This window comes from Rhinopithecus bieti, unplaced genomic scaffold, assembly GCF_001698545.2.
Source record: "Rhinopithecus bieti isolate Rb0 unplaced genomic scaffold, ASM169854v2 scaffold_14215, whole genome shotgun sequence".
NCBI lineage: Eukaryota > Metazoa > Chordata > Mammalia > Primates > Cercopithecidae > Rhinopithecus > Rhinopithecus bieti.
The window spans coordinates 1,100,829-1,121,058 of NW_016808057.1; the positions used below are offsets into that span (position 1 = coordinate 1,100,829).

The window sequence follows — 20,230 nt, forward strand, 5'->3', positions numbered from 1 at the left end:
GCAGCCATGGACATGTGCCACTCAAATCTCCTTCAAGACAAACTACTTTGAGGAGCAGATTAGCAGCCCCAGCTGCTTCCTCTCTAGATCCACCGCTGCACTGAAGCCTGTGTTCCCTGGGCTGTTCCTAGTCAGTGGATAACCCAGTGAGGGTAGTTGTAGACCATTCTTACTCAACAATATTTACCAGGCAAATTTTGCTTAGAGATTCCCATTGACTTGATCAAGATTACCTCAGAACTGCACTGCTATCTGGGGCTGTTCTGACCCTATCCCTCCAGCCCTTATTATTTCCTTAAGCCTGCATTGAAGCCAGTCTTGATGGCTACTCCTGTTTGCTTCACCTTCACAGGCATTTCTCATAATGCACACCTCTTAGTGTCTGCTTCTCTGAAGCTTCAAACTCTTACATGCCAAGTTAAGTTTAATGCTGACCTGGGTAGCTCTGATAAATCTCATCCCTCAGAAACAAGAGCCAAACCTCTAAAACATTTATTTGTGTTTTGTTTCCTCAAGGTTTTAAGACTTAAATATATCCTATTTGGAGTCAGATCTGTGGAAATGATACATAAAGCCATTGTGAGAATTACATAAAATGATGGTTTATGTATCATTCCCTACAATTTCACTTGAGGAAAACTCAAAAAGGTTAATAACTCACCCCAAATCACCTTGACATTGAGAGGCAGTGTCACAATTAAAACTCAGTAGACATCATTGGTGGAAAAGGTCCAAGATTTTCCACTGAAACAGAAAATCATATCCTGACTTATGAAGCATTGGGTAAATCCCTAAATATTTCATTCATTCATCAGGTCACTACCTCTTTTAGGAAAAGGGATTGACAAACCCTGACAACCCTCAATGCAGGGAGAGGAGGATTTAAACCTTTCAAGCATGGCTTATTTGGGAAAAAAACATGACTGGCAACAATAAGGAAGTCAAAGAAGGGCCAAATGGAGGAGTAAAATGAGCTTTTTAAGAATTTTTTACATGGCCCGTTAAAGTTGTATTGAAATATCTAAGTCAGGGTCTCCATGAGGTAGTTGGGTTTGTAACAAGACTCTGTCCTTGGTGCTGAATTGCAAGAAAATTTTATAAAGAGTATTATTCTTGTCATGGAGCTTATAGTCTGATGGGAAAAACAGTTAATAAATAAATGACATGACTTCAGTTCCTTTATTTTATTTAAAACAAAACAAACAGTAAGTAATATCTATGGTTTCACTGGCTCCTACTAACTAAATATAGAAAAAAATTTCATTAACTTAAACTTCTGAAGAATTTTATCTGAAAGGGATACTCTTGAAGTCTGTGGAAAACATCACAACTAATTGTATAACACTGAGCACATTTCCATTGAATGTTATAAAGAGAAAAACATAAAAGAAGACATGGATAAATGAAAATTCATACTTTAAAAAATCAGCCTGTTGCCTGGCAAGAGTGACACCATCCTGAAGGAAAACTATCAAGATAACCAACGTTTGACCTCCACATATCAAAGCGTTCTGCAACAAGGTCCTAAAACAATGCTCATAACATAGATAAGCCCTCATAAAGATGCTTGTCTAACCTCCTTAGTGGTCATGAGTTTTAGCAAGAAAGTCTGAGATGTGACCAGCTGCACATGTTTTACCCTAAAAGCTTGCTATATAAAGGATCTTTTCTGGAGGGCATGTGAAAGAATCCACCATCTTGTGGCCACCCCAGATACTGCTTCACTCATAATTCCCTACTAAATATTTTCTGTCTGAGAAACTGGATCTGTCAGACTCCTTCTTTGACATCTCATCTCCTTTGGCCTTTTGAGGTAGGCTTTCATATACTTGCTCACCCTGAATTCTTTGCAAACTAGCCAGGAACTGAGAAACCAAGAAATAAGTAAATTGACTAAACAATCTATGGGGAAAATATCAGGATGGCTAGCCATGTCTCTGTGGGGGTGGTGTGGCATGTCTGTTAGACACTTGGGGACCTCCACGTGAGTACCCTGAAAATGCTGGGTTGATGTAGAGCAGTTATTATCTCAAAGCCGTATATCACACTGCAGTAAGGAATGGTGGCAGGTAGACACTGCAGTGGGTTAGCCTCTTCTGTGGCCCATTCATTTGGTAGCAGAGGCCTACCTAGTAGCAGAAACAAAAATTAAACAGCCAAAGGAAGAATTGCCACTAGAAAGACATGTGCTTTTCCACTTCTCTCCTTGCATCCAACTAGTGGACAACATTGAAGACCAGGAGACAAAAATTGAAATTTTAGCATGTAGATTTGCCCACCTAGGAGAAAATAAATGGAAATGACCAAAGTTCAGAGCTGTCATACCTGAGCCAGCTTGAAACATGAAAACTTGGAATCCCCGAGAATGTTATGGAGAGGAAGACTGATGACATTGAAGGGGGACAAGAATCACTGGCAAGCTCACTCTCTAATGCAAAGGAAAGCGAAAGCTCAACAACTGCAGCAAAAGGGGGTGAAGTGATATAGGAGACTCTCTCTTGGAGATTGAAAAGACCTTTACACAACTACTCAGGGAACCCCTGACAGCTTGGATGGTCTGATTGTGGGACACAGGAGGTGATGATGTGTCCTTAGACAAGGATTAAGCAGAAAAATAATGAGTAAAATCACCACCTACCCAGATCTGTGGCAACACTTTCATAATGCAAGGGAATTATAAACGTATGGACTGGATCATTGTAGCTGTGTGAGAGGCTTACCTAATGAAGGAGGTTTACCAGGAGGGACAACCTGTTGGCAGTTAATCAAAAAGGCCCAGGGGCCTCTCAAAGAATTAAGAATGAAACAAGCCATCTATGCTCAGGTTTTTGCAGGGTCTGATAAGGAAGTTATTACTGCCAATATTAAAAACTAATTGCTACAGGGTGCACCAAGAGCATGGCATGGCCCTTTGCTGTCTTTGTTTAATCTTATAGTGGAATAAGATGTAAATGATGTGGGAGAAACCACCACAGATTTGGGAGAAACCAAGAAAGTCAGGGACAGAGTATTCCTGGTAATCTGACAAAGGCTAACACATGGGAAGAAAAAAACTCCACAGAAAGAGGGAGAAAAAAGGGGAAAGACCCCAATAAAGGTCTCATGTAAGCAAATGTAGAATGATTTATTGGGAGCGGGAACAACACTCTGAGGAGAAATAGACAATCTAATGCTGTATTAGTAGCGTGGCTCCCATCTGCCCCAGAGATTAGGAGAGAGGCCAAGGTCTAACCCACTTGCAAGCAATGGGTGGGGGGTGGCAATCGGGAGCCCCATACTGAGCTCACCATTTACTTGTACCCCCACATACAGAGAAGACTATTGCCATAGTAGATACTGGGCCAGAATGTACTTTAGTACATGGAAATCCAGAAGGACACCCTAGTCAGTGGTCTGCCATTGATGGTTATGGGGTTGGGGGGAAATGATCTAAGTAAAAAGAACTTTAATACATTTAGTTATTGAAAAGACTTCTCTTGCCCTATATATGGCGTTTATTTCCTGTATTCCAGAAAACACTATAGTCATGGATATTCTGTTATGAAAGACTTTGCAAACTTCAGTGGGTTAATTCAGATTGAAGGTGCATGTAGTAAAGGCTATTCTCAGTGGAGAGGCAAAATGGTAACCTGTACAACTCCCTGTCCCTAGGCAGGTTGTCAATGTCAAACAATGCAAATTGACTGGGTGTGTGGTGGTGGGGGTGAGGGGAGATGCTGAAATAAGTGCAACTATTGAGGAACTGGCAAAGGTGCATATTATCCTTGCAGCTCAAAGCCTGTTTACCAGCGTCATCTGACCTGTATGCAAACCAGGTGCAATCAGAAAGTACCTGGTAGTTGACTATGAATTAATGGAACTGAATAAGTTAACCCTGGCCATATGTGCTGTGGTTCCTAATATTACTCAGGTAGTCAAACACACAGTGTTGCGCTGGAGACGTTATGCTCTCAGATTTGGCTAATGCAATTTTCAGCATTTCTTTCTCTGAATAATCACAGTATTAATTTGCTTTTACCTGGTAAGGTCTGCAGTGGACCTTTCAAGTGTTTTCCCAGGGATATCTTCACAGACCTACTATTTGTCATGGAATGGTGGCTAGAGACTTTTCTTTGTTCTCATTCCTGTCTTCTCTTTCTTAGTTTCATTATATCAGTGACATTATGTTGACCTTGGAAAATTTTAATGTGTTACAGGAAAATCTAACAGCATTGTGTGACTTTTTATGGGAACAAGGGTAACCAATCAACCCTTGGAAGATTCAGGGCCCAGAGTAAAGTTTTTAGGGGTTGTGTGGTTGGGTAAGACTCGTTTGATATGGGGTATATTACTTGACAAAGTCCAGCAATTTCTAACTCTAAAAAACAGTAAAAGAAATCCAAATATTTGTGGCATTTTGGGGTTATTGGAAAGCATTCATCTCACATTTAGCCCAGAATTTGAGACCATTATATAGACTTATCATAAAATGGAAATATTGAGTTTGTGGCACACCTCAGCAAGAAGCTTTGAACAGACTTAAGTGCTAGTATGGCAAGTGTAAGCCTTAGGCGCCACTTTAGAGGGAATAGCTAGGACTTTGGATGTGACTGCTACTCCTGAGATGTGAGCTGGGTCTGTGGTAATCACAGAATGGTAAGTCAGTTCCTTTAGGATTTTGGTCACAATTATGGAAAGGAGCCAAAACCAGATGCTCTCCCATTGAACATTAAGTACCAGTAGTATATAGTGCTTTACAGCAAGTCTTTCAGATTGAATGCCCACTTTGAATGAATAACTTCATAGCTGGTTTGGGTCCTGGGGCACCTGTGACCAGAAGCTGCTTCTCCTATTAGGTGTTACACTCATATGTTGCTTACTGTCCTGTTTTTGTCTTTAGTGTTGCTGCAACATTTGTCTCCAATGGAGCCAATATGTTGTTGCTAAAACTGTATGATATCAAGAACCCTACCTCTAAGCCCAGGGACTATTGTGAAAGAAGTGGGAGCGTGAGAATGTAAGGGCCAGTTTTGAGGCATGGAATGTACGAAAATAGCCTATTGCACGGCAAGAGTGATGCCCTTTTGAAGAAAAACTGGCATGATGATAGATGTTTGGTTCCTGCATACCAAGGCATTCCTGCAGCAAGGTCTTAAAACAAGTCCTATATCATAAATAACCCCTCATAAAGATACTTCTCTAACATCTGCAGTGGTCACCAGTTTTGGCAAGAAGTCTGAGATATGATCAGATATATATTTTTTAACTTAAACACTTGCTACTTAAAGAATGTTTTCTAGAAGATGGTTGTGGGGATCCACTGTCTTGCAGCAGCTTAAGATATTGCTTCTGTTTGTAAGTCCCTATTAACTATTTTCTTTCTGAGAAACTGGATTTGTCAACCTCTTTCTTTTGTCTCTCAGCTCCCTTGGACTTTGATAAAGATTTGGGGTTAGATTTGCATATGCCTGCTTACCCCAGAATACATATGATATTTTAATTAGGAAAATATATTGTAAAGATGCCAGTTATCTAAACTTTAATTTGTATATTGAATAACACCCAATGATAATCCCAATAGGACATTATGAAAGTTGGCATCTGAAAAGAAAAACATAAAGAATAATCAATTAAAGAAGAAGAACAATCAAAGAAGAAAAAAAGAAAGAAGAAAATGTTTGGCAGGTCTTGATATACCAGATATAAAATAAACTACAAAACTCCACTGCTTAAAAAATATTGTCTTAATCCATTCAGATTGCTGTAACAAATAAACTATAGGGGTCATAAGAAACAAAAATTTATTTCTCACAGTTCTAGAGACTAAGAAATACAAGATCAAGGTGCTGGCAGATTTGGTGTGTGATGAGGGTCCACTTTCTAATTCATAGACATTGTCTTGCCACTGTGTCCTCACATGGCTGAAGGAGAAGGGAGCTCTCTGGAGCCTCTTTTTAAGAACTTTAATACCATTCATGAGGGTTCCACCTCATGACCTAATCACCTCCCAATGGCCTCACCACAAAACACCATCACAATGGAGATTAGGTTTCAACATATAAATTTTGGAGACACAAACATATAATCTATAGCAAATGTGATACTGATACAGAAATATTTCATTGAAACATAAGACCCCAGAAAACAGTGCCACAAATATGTAGCAATTTTGTTTGCAATACAGATGGCATTTCCAATCAATGAAAATGATATACTGCTTAAACAAATGGTATTGGGACAATTGAAAATGAAGTAGGAGAAAAATAGTTTAGATATACATTTCATCCTATGTACAGACACCCACTCCTGACCACACACACTCTCTCGGACAAACTTCAGATTATTTTAGGAATGAAATAAGCAAATAATTTTATAAAGATTATAGAAGAAAATATGAGGCAGTAATTTAATAATCTTAATGTTTTATTATCTTGATCTAAAATATGTATGTGTTTATGTATGTATATAGGGTGAAATTTTATATCTAGCTCCAATGGTTAAAAGGACTGATACATTTGACTACGGAGAAATTTAAATCTTCTACAGGGTAAAAAACAAAATTACCATCAGAGAAATTAAAAAACTACTGATAGATAGGTATGACATCTTTGCATCATCTACATGAGGCAAAGGTTAAGTTTTAAAATATATATACATCTATTTTAAATGATAACTCATTTGGGAAAAGAGCAAAGGTTATAAGAGGTGATTTACAAGAATAAAAAAGATATGAAAATATTTTCAACCTCACTAGTGATTAGGAAAATATGAATCAAAATAAGATACCCTTTTTTGTCTATGACATTGACAAAAGATTCAAAAATTTACAATATGTTGGCAAAAAAGAAAGAAAATATAGTCTCATAAATTGTTGATAAAAGTGTAATTTCGTAAAGATGTTTTGGTGAAATATTTGTTAATATCTGTCAAAACTTAAACTCTCCCCATTATTTGAGTTCAGTGATTCTACTTTTATTAATTTATAATATAAACATTACTGTTTATTTATTAGTGGTCAGTGCAGTCAGGTAATAGTAATTCAGCTTAACTATAAAATACCAGGAGGGATAATTGATACTATTTCTTAGATAGGAACTCAGCTTCCTAAAAGTCCACCTCCGGATTAATACCAGAGGATCACAGTTGTCTGAGAAAAACTAGATAATAAATATCCACTTTAACTGAATTCATTTTAAATGGGTACTAAATTTTATTAAAAGTGGTGAAATGTAATATGAGGAAATTTTTTTCAGAAATAAATATAAATATTATGAAAATAAATTTATTTGGTGTGTGATAAAATTAGATTATAATTGCTTCTGTGGGCTATTTCTTCATAAGGTATGGATGGATTAAATGTTGGCATTTTGGGTGTAGTATTTCCAAAAACACTTTATGGTAGCATGATACTAAATCCCCCATTTATGACTTTTGCAACCAAATTATTAAAAGAACCTTATTTATTCCAAAAGAGCAAAAGTCCTTTAATGATAAAATAACTAGAAATATATATCACATCATCATAGCTGTCAGTCTCCTCTTCTGTCTATGACAGCAGTTTAGCTATGCCATTTTGCCATTGCAATCATTTTTGTGATTTTAACATTTCTTTAATCTCACTGCATGAAACACATTTCCTCTCGTGAAATTTGTGGTAACATGTTAAAATCAATTTGCATTAATATTTCATATTATTCCAAAACAAACAAATTCAAGTACAACATCTATTGATAATAATGAGCAGGTGACAGACAATAAAGATGTGGTGGGGAGAGAAAGACACCAGTACTACAAAGTACCACACAGAGGAAAATTGGAGAGAGGACTACACTTAGAAGTGATTGTTTTATTAGTGAAACTTTTTTCATCTTAGCTTTTCTTCCTTATACAACTGAACTGTGAATTGGGGAATAATATGGAGTACCCATTCAAACATGAATTTCTATAATTACTAGAGCAGTGAAAAATTTGATATAACCTTAATGTTTCTTAATAAGGGAAGGATTAAATACATTATAGTGTATGATAGCAAATACTTCAGATTTATTAATTTATTGACAAATATTTTTTGAGTTCTTATTAGGTACTAGGCTCAAAACAAATTAATTCCCAGCTCTGATGGAGTTTGATTTTATTGAGAGAATACAGACACTAAACAAATTAAAAAAAGAAGTACATATTTTAGACATCAATAAGTTCTAATAAGATAACCACCCAATGGTTCTTCCTGTCCATTTTGCAGACAAAACCAATTCACTGAGACCATGGCATTGCAATAAAGAAAGAGTTTAATTGTTACGAGGCTGGCCACGCCCCGTGGGAAACCGAGTTATTACCCAAATCAATCTCTCCAAAAATTATGAGGCTAGGGTTTTTCAAAGATAGTTTGTGGGGCCAGGGAATGGATGCTACGGATTAGTTGGGAATACAATCGTAAGGGTATAGAAAATGGTTCTCTTGTGTGCTAAGTTCATTTCTGAGTAGGGCCACGAGACCGTATGGTGGGTTCAGGTGGAAATGCAGTCATCAGAAATGCAAAAACCTGAAAAGACATCTCAAAAGACCAATCTTAGTTTCTACAATAGTGATGTCATCTGCAGGAGCAATTAAAGTTGCAAATCTTGTGACCTCTGGAATAATGACTGGTACCTGTTTATGTCTACACCTTCACAGAATTCAGGCTCCTCTCATCCTCCTATCCCGGTGGCCTTTCATTATCTTTACAAAGGCAGATTAGTTTAGGGTAAGGGCTGTTATCATTTAAACTATAAACTAAATGTCTCTCACAGTTAGCTTAGCATAAGCCCAGGAATGATTAAGGACAGTTTGGAGGTTAAAGGCAAGATGGAGGTTGGTTAGATCAGATCTCTATTACTGTCATAATTTTCTCACTGTTATAATTTTTGCAAGGGTGATTTCAATAAGATGAATAAAACAAACAGGAAATGATGCAATAAATGATGGTATTTTATGTGGCGTGGCTGGGTATGGATTCTGGAAAAGGTAACAATGGAGTAAAGGAGTAACCTATTTATATCTGAGAAGAACTTTCTAGGCAGAGGAAGAGAAAATGCAAAGGTCCTTAGCCATGTTCTTGATATGTTCAAGGCAGAGCAAAGAGGCCTGCAAGGCTGGAGTATGTTGAGTAGGGGCAAGATACGTAAGAGATATGATCAGAGGTGTAACAGGGAGCTGCATGAGTTAGGTACTTCTGTGTAACAAAAAAGATCTTGGGGTTTATTTTGAGTGTGAAGAGAAATCATTGGAAGGTTTTGAACAAATAAGTGACATAACCAGAACAACGTGTGTGTGTGTTTTCCTAGTCTCTCTTTCTAAATCAATTACACTTTTTATTACAAACGTAAACACTCTAAAAGTTGTCACTCCCATACTAACAACAAGAGAAAAGCAGAAAACACTAAACATTACCCATGCTTTCTTAAATCCATCACGTAATTGAGCACACAGCAATGCCCTGAAACTGGAGAGAGACAGACATGAAAATACAAAGAACTGCAGCACGCTGGAAGCAGAAGCCAGTGAAGCCACTGGAAATGGTAAGAAAACTTATACTGTGATTGATGAATGGCTAGATCCTAAGTGAGGATTGGCATGAGAGTTAAAAACTCCAGGGTGCCCAGTCTTAAAAAAGTCCTCACACTTTTGTGAGTTTTACCTGCAAGAGCCCTGATAGCTTCTCCCACTAAAGACCAGAGTAAACACCTTCACGTTCTTTTCAGGGGGAGAAGTATAACCATTCTAAATACATCCATAGCATTCTGTTCTTTACTTTAAGATAAACTACTTCACCAGAGCTTAAATAGCAAGGAGGAAGGAAATACCCAACTCTAGCCCCTGCTAGTCTCCCTGTCTCACCTAAGTGGTGGTGGGAGGGGATGAGGGGACTCAGAAGCACTTGGGAAAGTCACAGCCTAAGGGCACAGTCTCATTAAAAGACTGATATCTGTTCGTAGGATTGTAGAATACACTACTCCTTCAATCTTATGCCACATCACAGGGCTGCTGTATCATAACAGAGGATTATGGTTGAAATAACTGCAAAGTGCTCAGACCCTATTTAAGGAGGAGTGTCAAACCCAAAACAAGAGAGACACAAACAAGCATGATAGAGGAATTTGAAACCTCATACCCAACAGCCACAGAAAATTGTAAACACCTTCTAACTCCTAGACATATAAACATAAAACTTAATGCTAAAACCCTATTTGCTTAGTTTCTATTACCTAATATATTATGTTCAGCTTTCAAAAAAATCTACAAGGCATAAAAACAAGTGAAAACACAGTTCGAAGAGACAAAGTAAGCAACAGAACTAGACTCATACAGGATAGAGATTTTGGGATTATCAGATGGAGAACTAAAAATAACTGATTAATATGCTAAGAGCTCTAATGGAAGAAGTAAACGACATAGAACAATTGAACCATGTAAATAGATAGGTTGAAACTCTAAGAAAGATACAAAATGAAATGCTAGACACCAAAAATAAAAAAGAATGAGAAAATGGAGCAGAATATTTAAGAACTGAGAGATAATTACAAAAGGTATAACATATGTATAGTGAGAATAACAAGAAAAAAAACAAACAGAAGAAATATTTGAGGTAATATGGCTTGGAATTTTCCAGAATTGATGACAAACACCAAATCGTGGATCCAGGAAGCTCAGAGACATAAACCAAGGTAAATACTAAAATATATGCATCTTGACATATCATATTCAAATTGCAGGCATAAAAGACGAACAGAAACTCTTAAGACAGAGGGACTGGGGAGAGACAGGTAGAGAGAAAGAGAGAGAGAGAGAGAAAGAGAAAGGGAGACTTTACCTATAAAAGAACAAGAATTGCACTGAGTGTCTCCACAGCAAGCAGGCAAGTAAGAAAAGAGTAGAGTGAAATATTTAACAGTCTGAAAGAAAAAAACAAACAGAATTCTGTGTGTAGTAAATTTATCCTTCAAAAGTGAAGGACAAATACTTTCTGAAAAGGCAAAAACCACGGGAACTTGTCATCAGTACACCTGCCTTGCAAAAAATATTAAAAGAATTACTTCAGAGAGAAGAAAACAATATAGGTCAGAAACTCAGACCTACGTAAGGAAAGGAATAGTAGTAGAGAAAGAACAAATAAAGGTTAAATACCATGATTTGTTTATTTTTATTAATTGATCTAATGGGTAGCTATTCAAAATAATAAAAACAATATATTGGGTGGTTATAGTTTATAGATAAGTAAAATGAGTGACAACAATGCTATAAAAGATGGGAGGAAGAATTGAGAATACTCTGCTAAGGTACCTGAATTACTTGTGAAACAGTACAGTGTTGTTTGAAAGTGGTCTTTCATTAGTTGTAAATGTATATTGCAAACTCTAGAATAATTAGAAACAATCATGAACAATTTAAAAAGAGGTATTATTGATATGTGTAGAGAAAGGAGAAAACAAATCATATAAAATAATTAAAACCAGAGAAAGCTGAAAAAGAGAGAATAAAAAAAGAAACAAAGAACAAGTGTATAAATAAAAAAAATTTACAAAAATGGTAGATATTTACCCAACTATATCAATAATCACTTTAAATGTGAATTGTCCAACACCAACTAAAAGACTGAGTGGAGAAAACAAACAAACAAACCGAGACCCAACCACATATTGTAAACAAGAAACTCCTTCTAAATATGAAGACATAGAGTAAATAAACACCATGCTAACACTAACCAAAAGAAGACTGGAATAGCTGAATTAATTTCAGACAAAGCAGACATTAGAAGAAAGGAAATTATAAAGGATAAAATGGGTCATTAAATAATAAAAAGTAATCAGTACTCTAAGAAGCCAGAATAGTTTTATTGTGTATATGCCTAATAACAGATTATCAAAATATGTGAGGCAAAAAATGATTAAACTGCAAGCAGAAAAAGGCAAATCCACTCTTATAACTGGAGATTTCAACACACCTCTATCATTAATGAACAGATCCAACAAGCAGAAAATGAGTAAGAATATAGTTACCCTGAAGAGCATCATTAATCAACTGAGTCTAATTGACATTTACCAAATACTTCAGCAACATCAAAATACAAATTTTTCCTAAGCCCACATGGAATAAACACCAGGGAACAAACTCTGGTTTATAAAATATACCTCAACAAACTTAAAAGAATAAGAATAATATAAAGTATGTTCTCATATCACAATGGAATTAAACTAGAAATCAATAACAAAAAAGGCTGGAAAATCTCAAAATATTTGGAGATTAAACAGCACACTTCTAAAATCACATAGATCTAAGAAATAGTCTAAAGAGAAACAAAATATTCTTAACTAAATAAATATTAGATACACCTTAACAGAATTTGTGACATGCAGTAAAAGCTGTTCTTAGAGGCAAATTTATAGCACTGAGTTTACATGCAGATATACCTTGGAGATATTGCAGGTACAGTTACAGACCACTACAATAAAGTGAATATCACAATAAAGCAAGTCATACAAAATTTTTGGTTTCCCAGTGCATAAAATATTATGTTTACAATAAACTGTACTAAGTGTGCAATAGCATTATGTCTAAAAAACAATGTGCATACCATGATTTTAAAATACTTTATTGCTAAAACATGCCAGCAATCATCTGAACCTTCAGCAAGTCGTAACCTTTTTGCTGGTGGGTGCTTTTGCCTTGATATGGATAGCTGCTGACTGATCAGGGTGATGGTTGCTGAAGGCTAGAGTGACTACGACAATTTCTGAAAAGAAGAAAACAACGAAGTTCGTCCCATTGATTGACTCTTCCTTTTTTGAAAGATTCCTCTGTAGCGTGTGTTGCTTTTTGATAGCATTTTATCCACAGTAGAACATCTTTCAAAATTGGAATCAATATGCTCTAACCCTGCCCCTGTTTTATCAACTAGGTTTATGTACTCTCCTGAATCCCTTACTGTCATTTCAATGATGTTCGCAGCATTTTCACCAGGAGTAGATTCCATCTCAAGAAACCACTTTCCTTGTTCATCCATAAGAAGAAAAAGGATAATCTCCAACAGACAGTTCAGGAACAACTGGACATTCACATGCAAAAAACAAAGAAACAAACAAAAAGATGTAGATGCTGAATTACTTCTTTCACAAAAATAAACTCAAATGGACCATAGACCTAAATAATAAAATGCAAAACGTAAAACTTACAGAATATTCCATAGGAGAAAATCTATGTGACCTTCTGTTGATAATTGATGATGACTTCTTAGATACAATACCAAAAGCGTTGTCCATGAAATAAAACATTGGTAAGTTGGACTTCATCAAAATAAAAAGCTTTTGTTCTGTGAAAGACACTGGTAGGAGAATGAAAAGACAAAGCACAGAGTGGGACAAAATATTTGTAAAATGCATGTCAGAAAAGGACTTGTATGCAAAATACACAAATAACTCTTTAGAAAACTCAACAATATAAAAGCAAACAACTCTACTAAAAATGGGCAAAACTCTGAACAAACACCTCACTAACAAAGATACACAGAAAGCTAGTAAGCATATGAAAAGATGCTCAACATCATATGTCATTAGGAAATGGCAAATTAAAATAACGAGTTACTACTGCATACCTATTAGAATGACTGAAGTTTAAAACCAACAAAAAAACTGACAACACCAAGTGCTGTTGAGGATGTAGAGTAACAGGAACTGTCATTTATTGCTGCTGGAAATGCAAAATAGTACAGTCACTTTGAAAGTTTTTCATGGTTTTTTAGAAAACGAAATGGTCTTATCATTCAGTCACTTTTAGGTACTTAATTAAATAAGTTGAAAACTTATGTCTTCAAAAAACCTGTATGCTAATGTTTATAGCAACTTTATAATTGTCAATTTATAATTTATAATTTGGGCAATTATAAAAATGCTTTTCAAAAGATCAGTGGGAGATATTTATTAATCTAGTAACTATAAAAAATTATAGTTAGTAGAAATATGTTATTCTGTTCTATATCACTGTAGGATGACTATTGCTAATAAAAATATATAGTTTCAAATAGGTAAGAAGATATTGAGTGTTCCTAAAACAAAGAAATGGTAATTGTTTGAAATAATGGACATGCCAATTACCCTGATCTGATCAGTATACATTAGATGTGTTGAAATCTCATTATGTACTCCATAATATGTAGAATTATTGTATGTCAATTAACAATAAAATTCTGAAAAGGTGAATGGAAAAAATGGTATATCTGTACAATGGATTATTATTCAGCCATTCAAAGAATGAGGTATCAAGCCACAAAAAGACATAGAGGAAACTGAATAGCATATTGGTAAGTGAAAGAAGCCAGTTTTAAAAGCCTACATACTGTATGATCCTAACTTTATGACATTTTTTAAAAAGCAAAGTTTTAGAGAAAGTAAAAAAAGCATTAGTTGCCAGGATTTTGCGGGCAAAGGGTGAGTGGTGAAAAGGTGAAGCACAGGGGATTTTTAGAGCATGATATATATCGTGTAATGGTGGATAGGTGACATTATGACTTATAAAAACGTAACAATATACAACACAGAGTGAGCCCTAATGTAAACTATTAACTTCTGATAATAATAATGTATCAATATTGCTTCATCAATGGTAATAAATATAGGACATGATGCAAATTGTTAATAATAGGAGAAACTTTGCCTTGAAAGAGAGGGGCTATATAGAACTCTCTGTACTTTTAATTTTCTGTAAACCTAAAACTGCTCTAAAAAATAAAGTCTGTTAATTAAAAATCCCTCAACACAGAAACAGATAAGCACACAGACAAACATATACTTCATAAACTATAAGGGAAATATCCTTGAAACCACCACCCAGATTTAGAAGTGGAACTTTGTTAACCACCATAACACCTCCCCCAATATGTCCATCCCATTGCACAAAAGTTACCACTATCTTAAACTGTATAGCGATTAGTTTTAGTGTTTTCATGGTTTTAGCTTGCAAGGATGTACCTATAAGTACCATAGTTTAGTTTTGCCATTTTAAATAATTTGATATATTCAAGTTTATAAATAAATGTACAGCTAGGGATATTTTGAAAATATCACTATGGGTTTCTGTGTGTGTGTGTGGAATATGGACTACTGCAGTACAAAGATGGAGGCAGGAGGAAACACTAGACTATTACAATGGCAGCTTAAACAAGGGTGTCAGCAAGGAGAGGTAGATGGAATCTCTTCACATTGAGAAAGTTGAACGCCAAAGATTTGGTGATGGATGGCATATAAAATAGGAGAGAAATAGAAGAACTGAAGATGACTGAAAGAAACAAATTGTCACTTGCAGAAAGGGAGAAAGATTGGAACAGTTACAGTTATTTAAAAATCATAAGCAGATCCATACTGATTTTGAGGATGTATGTGATATTAATTTAAAGAACCAATTTTTTATTATTTGAGTATAATATAGTAAGTAATACAAGAGTATGTCCTCTTTCTACATCTTTCAAAAATGTGTGCACATTTATTTTACATTTTTTATAATAAAGGAAAATATGGAAAATAATCTAAAAACTACACATAATTGGATCTATGGGAAAGAGAATTTTACAGTAATGTATGAGAGACTACTAATTTTATTGTAGAACCCTCAGTACTCTTTAGTTGTTAATATGAACATATTATTTCTGTAACTCAAATAATCAAAATTCTGCATACATATATGTGCATATATATACACCATAATTTTGAGCATACCAAGTCTTTTCCCTACAATGAATACATAGCTTGTAAGTTTAGAACTATAAAATAGTTTTGAATACCATGATTTTCAATTGCAGGCAGTTGAGAGTGAAAAACTGATTCAATAGGGGCCCAAGCCAGCCTCAAAAAGCCCAAAGAACTGGAGGTGTCGGAGAGAGTTCTTCATCCCCAAATCCCCCAGAAGGAATGTGAAAGTACTGAGAGGAACAGTGGATTGCAAGTTGCTTGGAGTAGGACAAAGAGGATAGATAGTGACACTAGCCACTGTAGAATCGGACAGGACTGTGGACACCCGTCATTATTTCTGGTTTATCACAAAGGCTCAGGTGGGATGAAATACCGTGTCAGAGGGGAGGGAAACTAGGATAAACTGAATCTCTTCTCTTAAAATAATAATAATGGCAAGCCCTTAAAATCTTAGATCAGCTCCAAGTAGAGAGGATAAAGGGGCAGGGAAAGCAGATAATATGGAATTGACTCAGTTTAAATACAAAATTAAACACATTTAAATCAGGAAGTATTTGAGAAGAAGTACTAGTGTGTGTGTGTGTGTGTGTGTGTGTGTGTGTGTGTGTGCGCGCTCTCAAATAGCTTAAGGGAGGGTCAGGGAGAAAGAGAGACAGGGGCTCTGGAGGATGGCAAAAATAACTTTTGTGTGAGCATTTCGTGAAGTGACCACTTAATAGCAATTTAAGTTTATTTATTGTAAACATAGATTTGAGAGTTTGATATTTACAGTTTGATATTAATTTTACTGGGTGCTTTTTTGCAGTTTCTGCATGATTTTATTCAAAAGAATATGTCCATTTTATCTGGGTAAATTAAAAAATTATCTGTGTTTTCAAAGGAATTAATTTTTTATGAAATTCCTGGTTACCTGAAAACTATTGATTTCTAAATTCATTAAATTTTGGTATGTTTACATTTTAGTGTAAAGTCAGTATGTTTATAATACGCATGATGAGAATCTCACCTGTTTTCCTTATATGTATAAAAACAACAATGGTATTCATTAATGTTTTCTGGTTATCAGGTATTACATACACACAAACACTCATATAAGGGAAAAAAGGCCGTTTGTTATATATTACTGATGGGGAAGATTCAAAGGGAAAATAATAAAAATATGTTGAAAACTATGCTTTAAATTATGTTTGCTTTGCAAGCTATGCAGATTGACGTTTCAAATTGTGACTAGAGAAAATAGAGAATAATTACATTGAGTCTTTTCCAACTATGCATGCTGGTGTTCCAAAGAATGACAGGTCAGTTGAGGCATTAGTACAGGTCCTTTTAGCTGGATTCTTCTTTCTCTTTTAAATGGCATCAGTCAGCTGCAATTTCAGATCTATTGTCTATAGACCAAGCCCAGGGCAAGATCTTACTGTGGCACAATGACCTTTTTTATTTCTTTTCTTATAGTTCCATTAGTCTTCTTAATCTGTCTAATGCGACAAGTTTATGTCAGATAGCATTGTCTTAAACTGACATTACTTTGTCAGAATTTTCCAAACAGTTTAACAATTTGCCAGCTGTTGCTTTTCATAAAGAAAAGAAGGTTATATGTATTATTCAGCTGATGGTAGTGCAGGAGAAAAAAGGAAAGGAGGGGAGAGAAATTGTTCATTTCCAGTACCCTAGCTTTTTAAACTTTGCCTGTGTTTTGAGGGTGCTGATACAGGGTGAAATAACCAAAGTGTAACTGGAAAGCAAGAAAGTGGTACTTTGGATGTATTTTCTGCAGTTATTTAGTAATCATTTTCTTTTGGGGAAACTTTATATTTTATAACTTGAAATCAATTTCTTTTATGCTAGAAGTAAATTCCTCCAGACTTGACTTTTATAAACATACATGGAGGTATATTCACATACACACACACTCACGTTTTCCTCTCCACTGAAGCTCATCTTGTGCTCTTGTTCTCTGGTCACCTCAAATGTTTATACTCTCCCAAGGACAGGATTAGAAGAAATTCACTTATTACAGTGTTCAGTGACAATTGATAGCTGTGCTGAATAATGAGAATAATCTATTAACTTGAAGAATGGCTCTATATTGGCTAATTATGATGGAGTCACAACATTATATTACAATAAAGAATGGATAAAATAATGTACCAAATTCTACAAGTTTGCTTATAAGGATGTAGAATGTTGTTGTCCACAGAACTATTTAGGTACATGTTTTGGGATTTGGGAGAAGGCAGGAAAATATATGTTTTAAACAGATATTTTTCATCAGTTTGAGGTTTTTATGGCCCATACATAAAGATTGTACTCTCATTACCAGACAGATGCTAAATGCTCACATAAAGAGAGTAAATATCTCTTCTGAGAAGCAATGTGGCCTATGTGTATTCATATGTGGAAAGCCAAGATGGAATATTCATAAAATACTAAGAATTCATGTCAAACAGGAATCAATGAGATGTAATGCAAGAATCAAAAGTTCTCAGAAGACAAAAAGATAGAGGAGCCAGGGAATTATACATTTTTATCAAGTTATAAACAGATTCTTGTTTAGAGATTTTTAAATCAAGTGAGTAGTACTTCCTACTGGTGTATGAAAAGTAATAGACTTTTATTATCATTGAGTCAAGAAGAATGAGATCAATATGAATCAATTTAAAGAATTTTCAAAAGGAAAGTCGATAGACCTTGGGTATTCTAGAAGTGTATACATGAATCAGTGTAGGGTTTTTTTTGTTTTAAATTTCTCAGTTTTTGCAATATCTATTTCAACTATGTTGACCCAATAGTTGCCTCCATTGTTCTTTAGGATTTACGTGAGTCCCAGTGGGAAAGGAATGAGAAGATTGGCAGCCTGATACAGCAGTACCTTCTCTTTCATGGCTGCCTTCCTGGTTTTCTGGTTCAAAAGGTTGAACTTCTGTCTCCTTTTCCTGCTCATGCCATAGGCTCCTTGCTATTTTAGGGTCCTGATTACTGAGGTAGATCCTCATCCCAGACTGCCTTTGCCTTCTTGCATGCTTCTGGGGTTTGTCTGACTTCCTTACTTTTTCTCCCAGGCTTATCCTCACCCACTCTTGGCATTCTTTTTGCCTGAGTGACCTCAAGAGGTAACTGTTTAAAAGTAAAAATATTAGAATGAAAATTAATTGAGGGCAGGGGTCATCTTGCTCTTAGCTCTTTATAAGCGACTAAAATAATACTTAGTGTGGTAGGCAGAACAATGACTGCTAAATATGCCCACGTTGTAATCGTGAAACCTGTGAATATGTTACCTTCTATGGCAAAGGGACTTCATATATGTGGTTAAGCATCTTGAGATTGGGAGATTTTTCCTGGATTATTTGAATAGGCCCTGTGATAGTGCGATATAATAAGAAACAGAGAGTCTCTGTTCCAGTTCCTGGCACATAGCTCCTAAAACTCCTGGAATCTCTGAAGTGATGAGTGTCTTTTGTTTGCTAATGAAATGACTGGTGTCTGACAGCCCCTGGATAACTTCAGGATATAGGCAGGCCACCAGAATGACCAAAGCCTGACTAAAGTTTGGGACTTTCAGCTCTATGTCCTGACCCCTGGGGAGGGGAGAGGGGTTGAGTTGATCACCAGTTGCCAATGATGTAATTAACCATGCCTATGTAATTAAGCGTCCATAGAAACCCAAAAGAATGTCAATTGAGGAGCTTTGGGATAGCTGAACACATGGAGATTCCTTGAGGGTGGCATGCCTAGAGAGGGGATAAATGCTCCATGCCCCTTCCCACATACCTTGCCTTATCCATCGCTTCCCTTATAATAAATGGTAAACATAAGTAAAGTGTTTCCTTGAGTCCTGTGAGCTGTTCGCAAATTAATCAAACCTGAAGAGGGGGGAAACATGGGAACCCTGGTTTATAGCTGATTGGTTAGAAGCACACGACACAACCTGGGGCTTGCAATTGGCATCTCAAGAGAAGAATAGCCTGTGGGATTGAGCCCTTAACCTATAGGACCTGACACTACCTCCAGGTAGATAGTATCAGGATTGAATTAAATTGTAGGACACCTAGTTGGTGTCTGCTGGAGAACTGATTAATTTCTGCTGGGGAGAAATTCCCACACACTTTGGTGACAGGTGGTGAAATATTCTGTGTTGAGTATGTGAGAATAGAAAAAGAAAACACTTTAGTTTGTCCCATCTCTTCAGAAGCCCTAAATGTAATCACAAATATTCATACAAGACTGAGGCAGAAATGCTCTAGAAAAAGGGGAGACAAGGTGACTAAGGAAGCACAGATGGCAGTGATAAAGCCAGTAGCCAAAGAATGCAATTAGTCTCTGTAAGTGGAAAAGGCAAGGAACAGGTTCTCTCTTGAAGCCATCTAAAGAAACCAGCTGCTGACTTCCTAATTTTTGCTTTTTAAGACGCATTTTGGACTTCTGATCTGCAGAACTGTAAGAGAATACAGATGCCCCTTGACTTATAATGAGATTATATCTCATAACTCCATTGTAAGTTAAATTTTTTATTTCTTTATTTTATTTTTATTTTT

The 20,230-nt window shown here is 35.9% G+C and overlaps 1 long non-coding RNA gene across 1 annotated transcript in view; it reads left to right on the forward strand.

Annotated features, from left to right (window-relative positions):
- The first annotated feature begins 14,766 nt into the window (after positions 1 to 14,766).
- LOC108537699 (uncharacterized) overlaps positions 14,767 to 20,230 on the forward strand; it is a 26,737-nt gene continuing 21,273 nt past the window's right edge. Inside the window, exons 1-2 of the long non-coding RNA XR_001887906.1 lie at positions 14,767 to 15,085; positions 19,867 to 19,869. This is a non-coding gene — a long non-coding RNA (uncharacterized LOC108537699). The remainder of the gene's footprint in view (positions 15,086 to 19,866; positions 19,870 to 20,230) is intronic.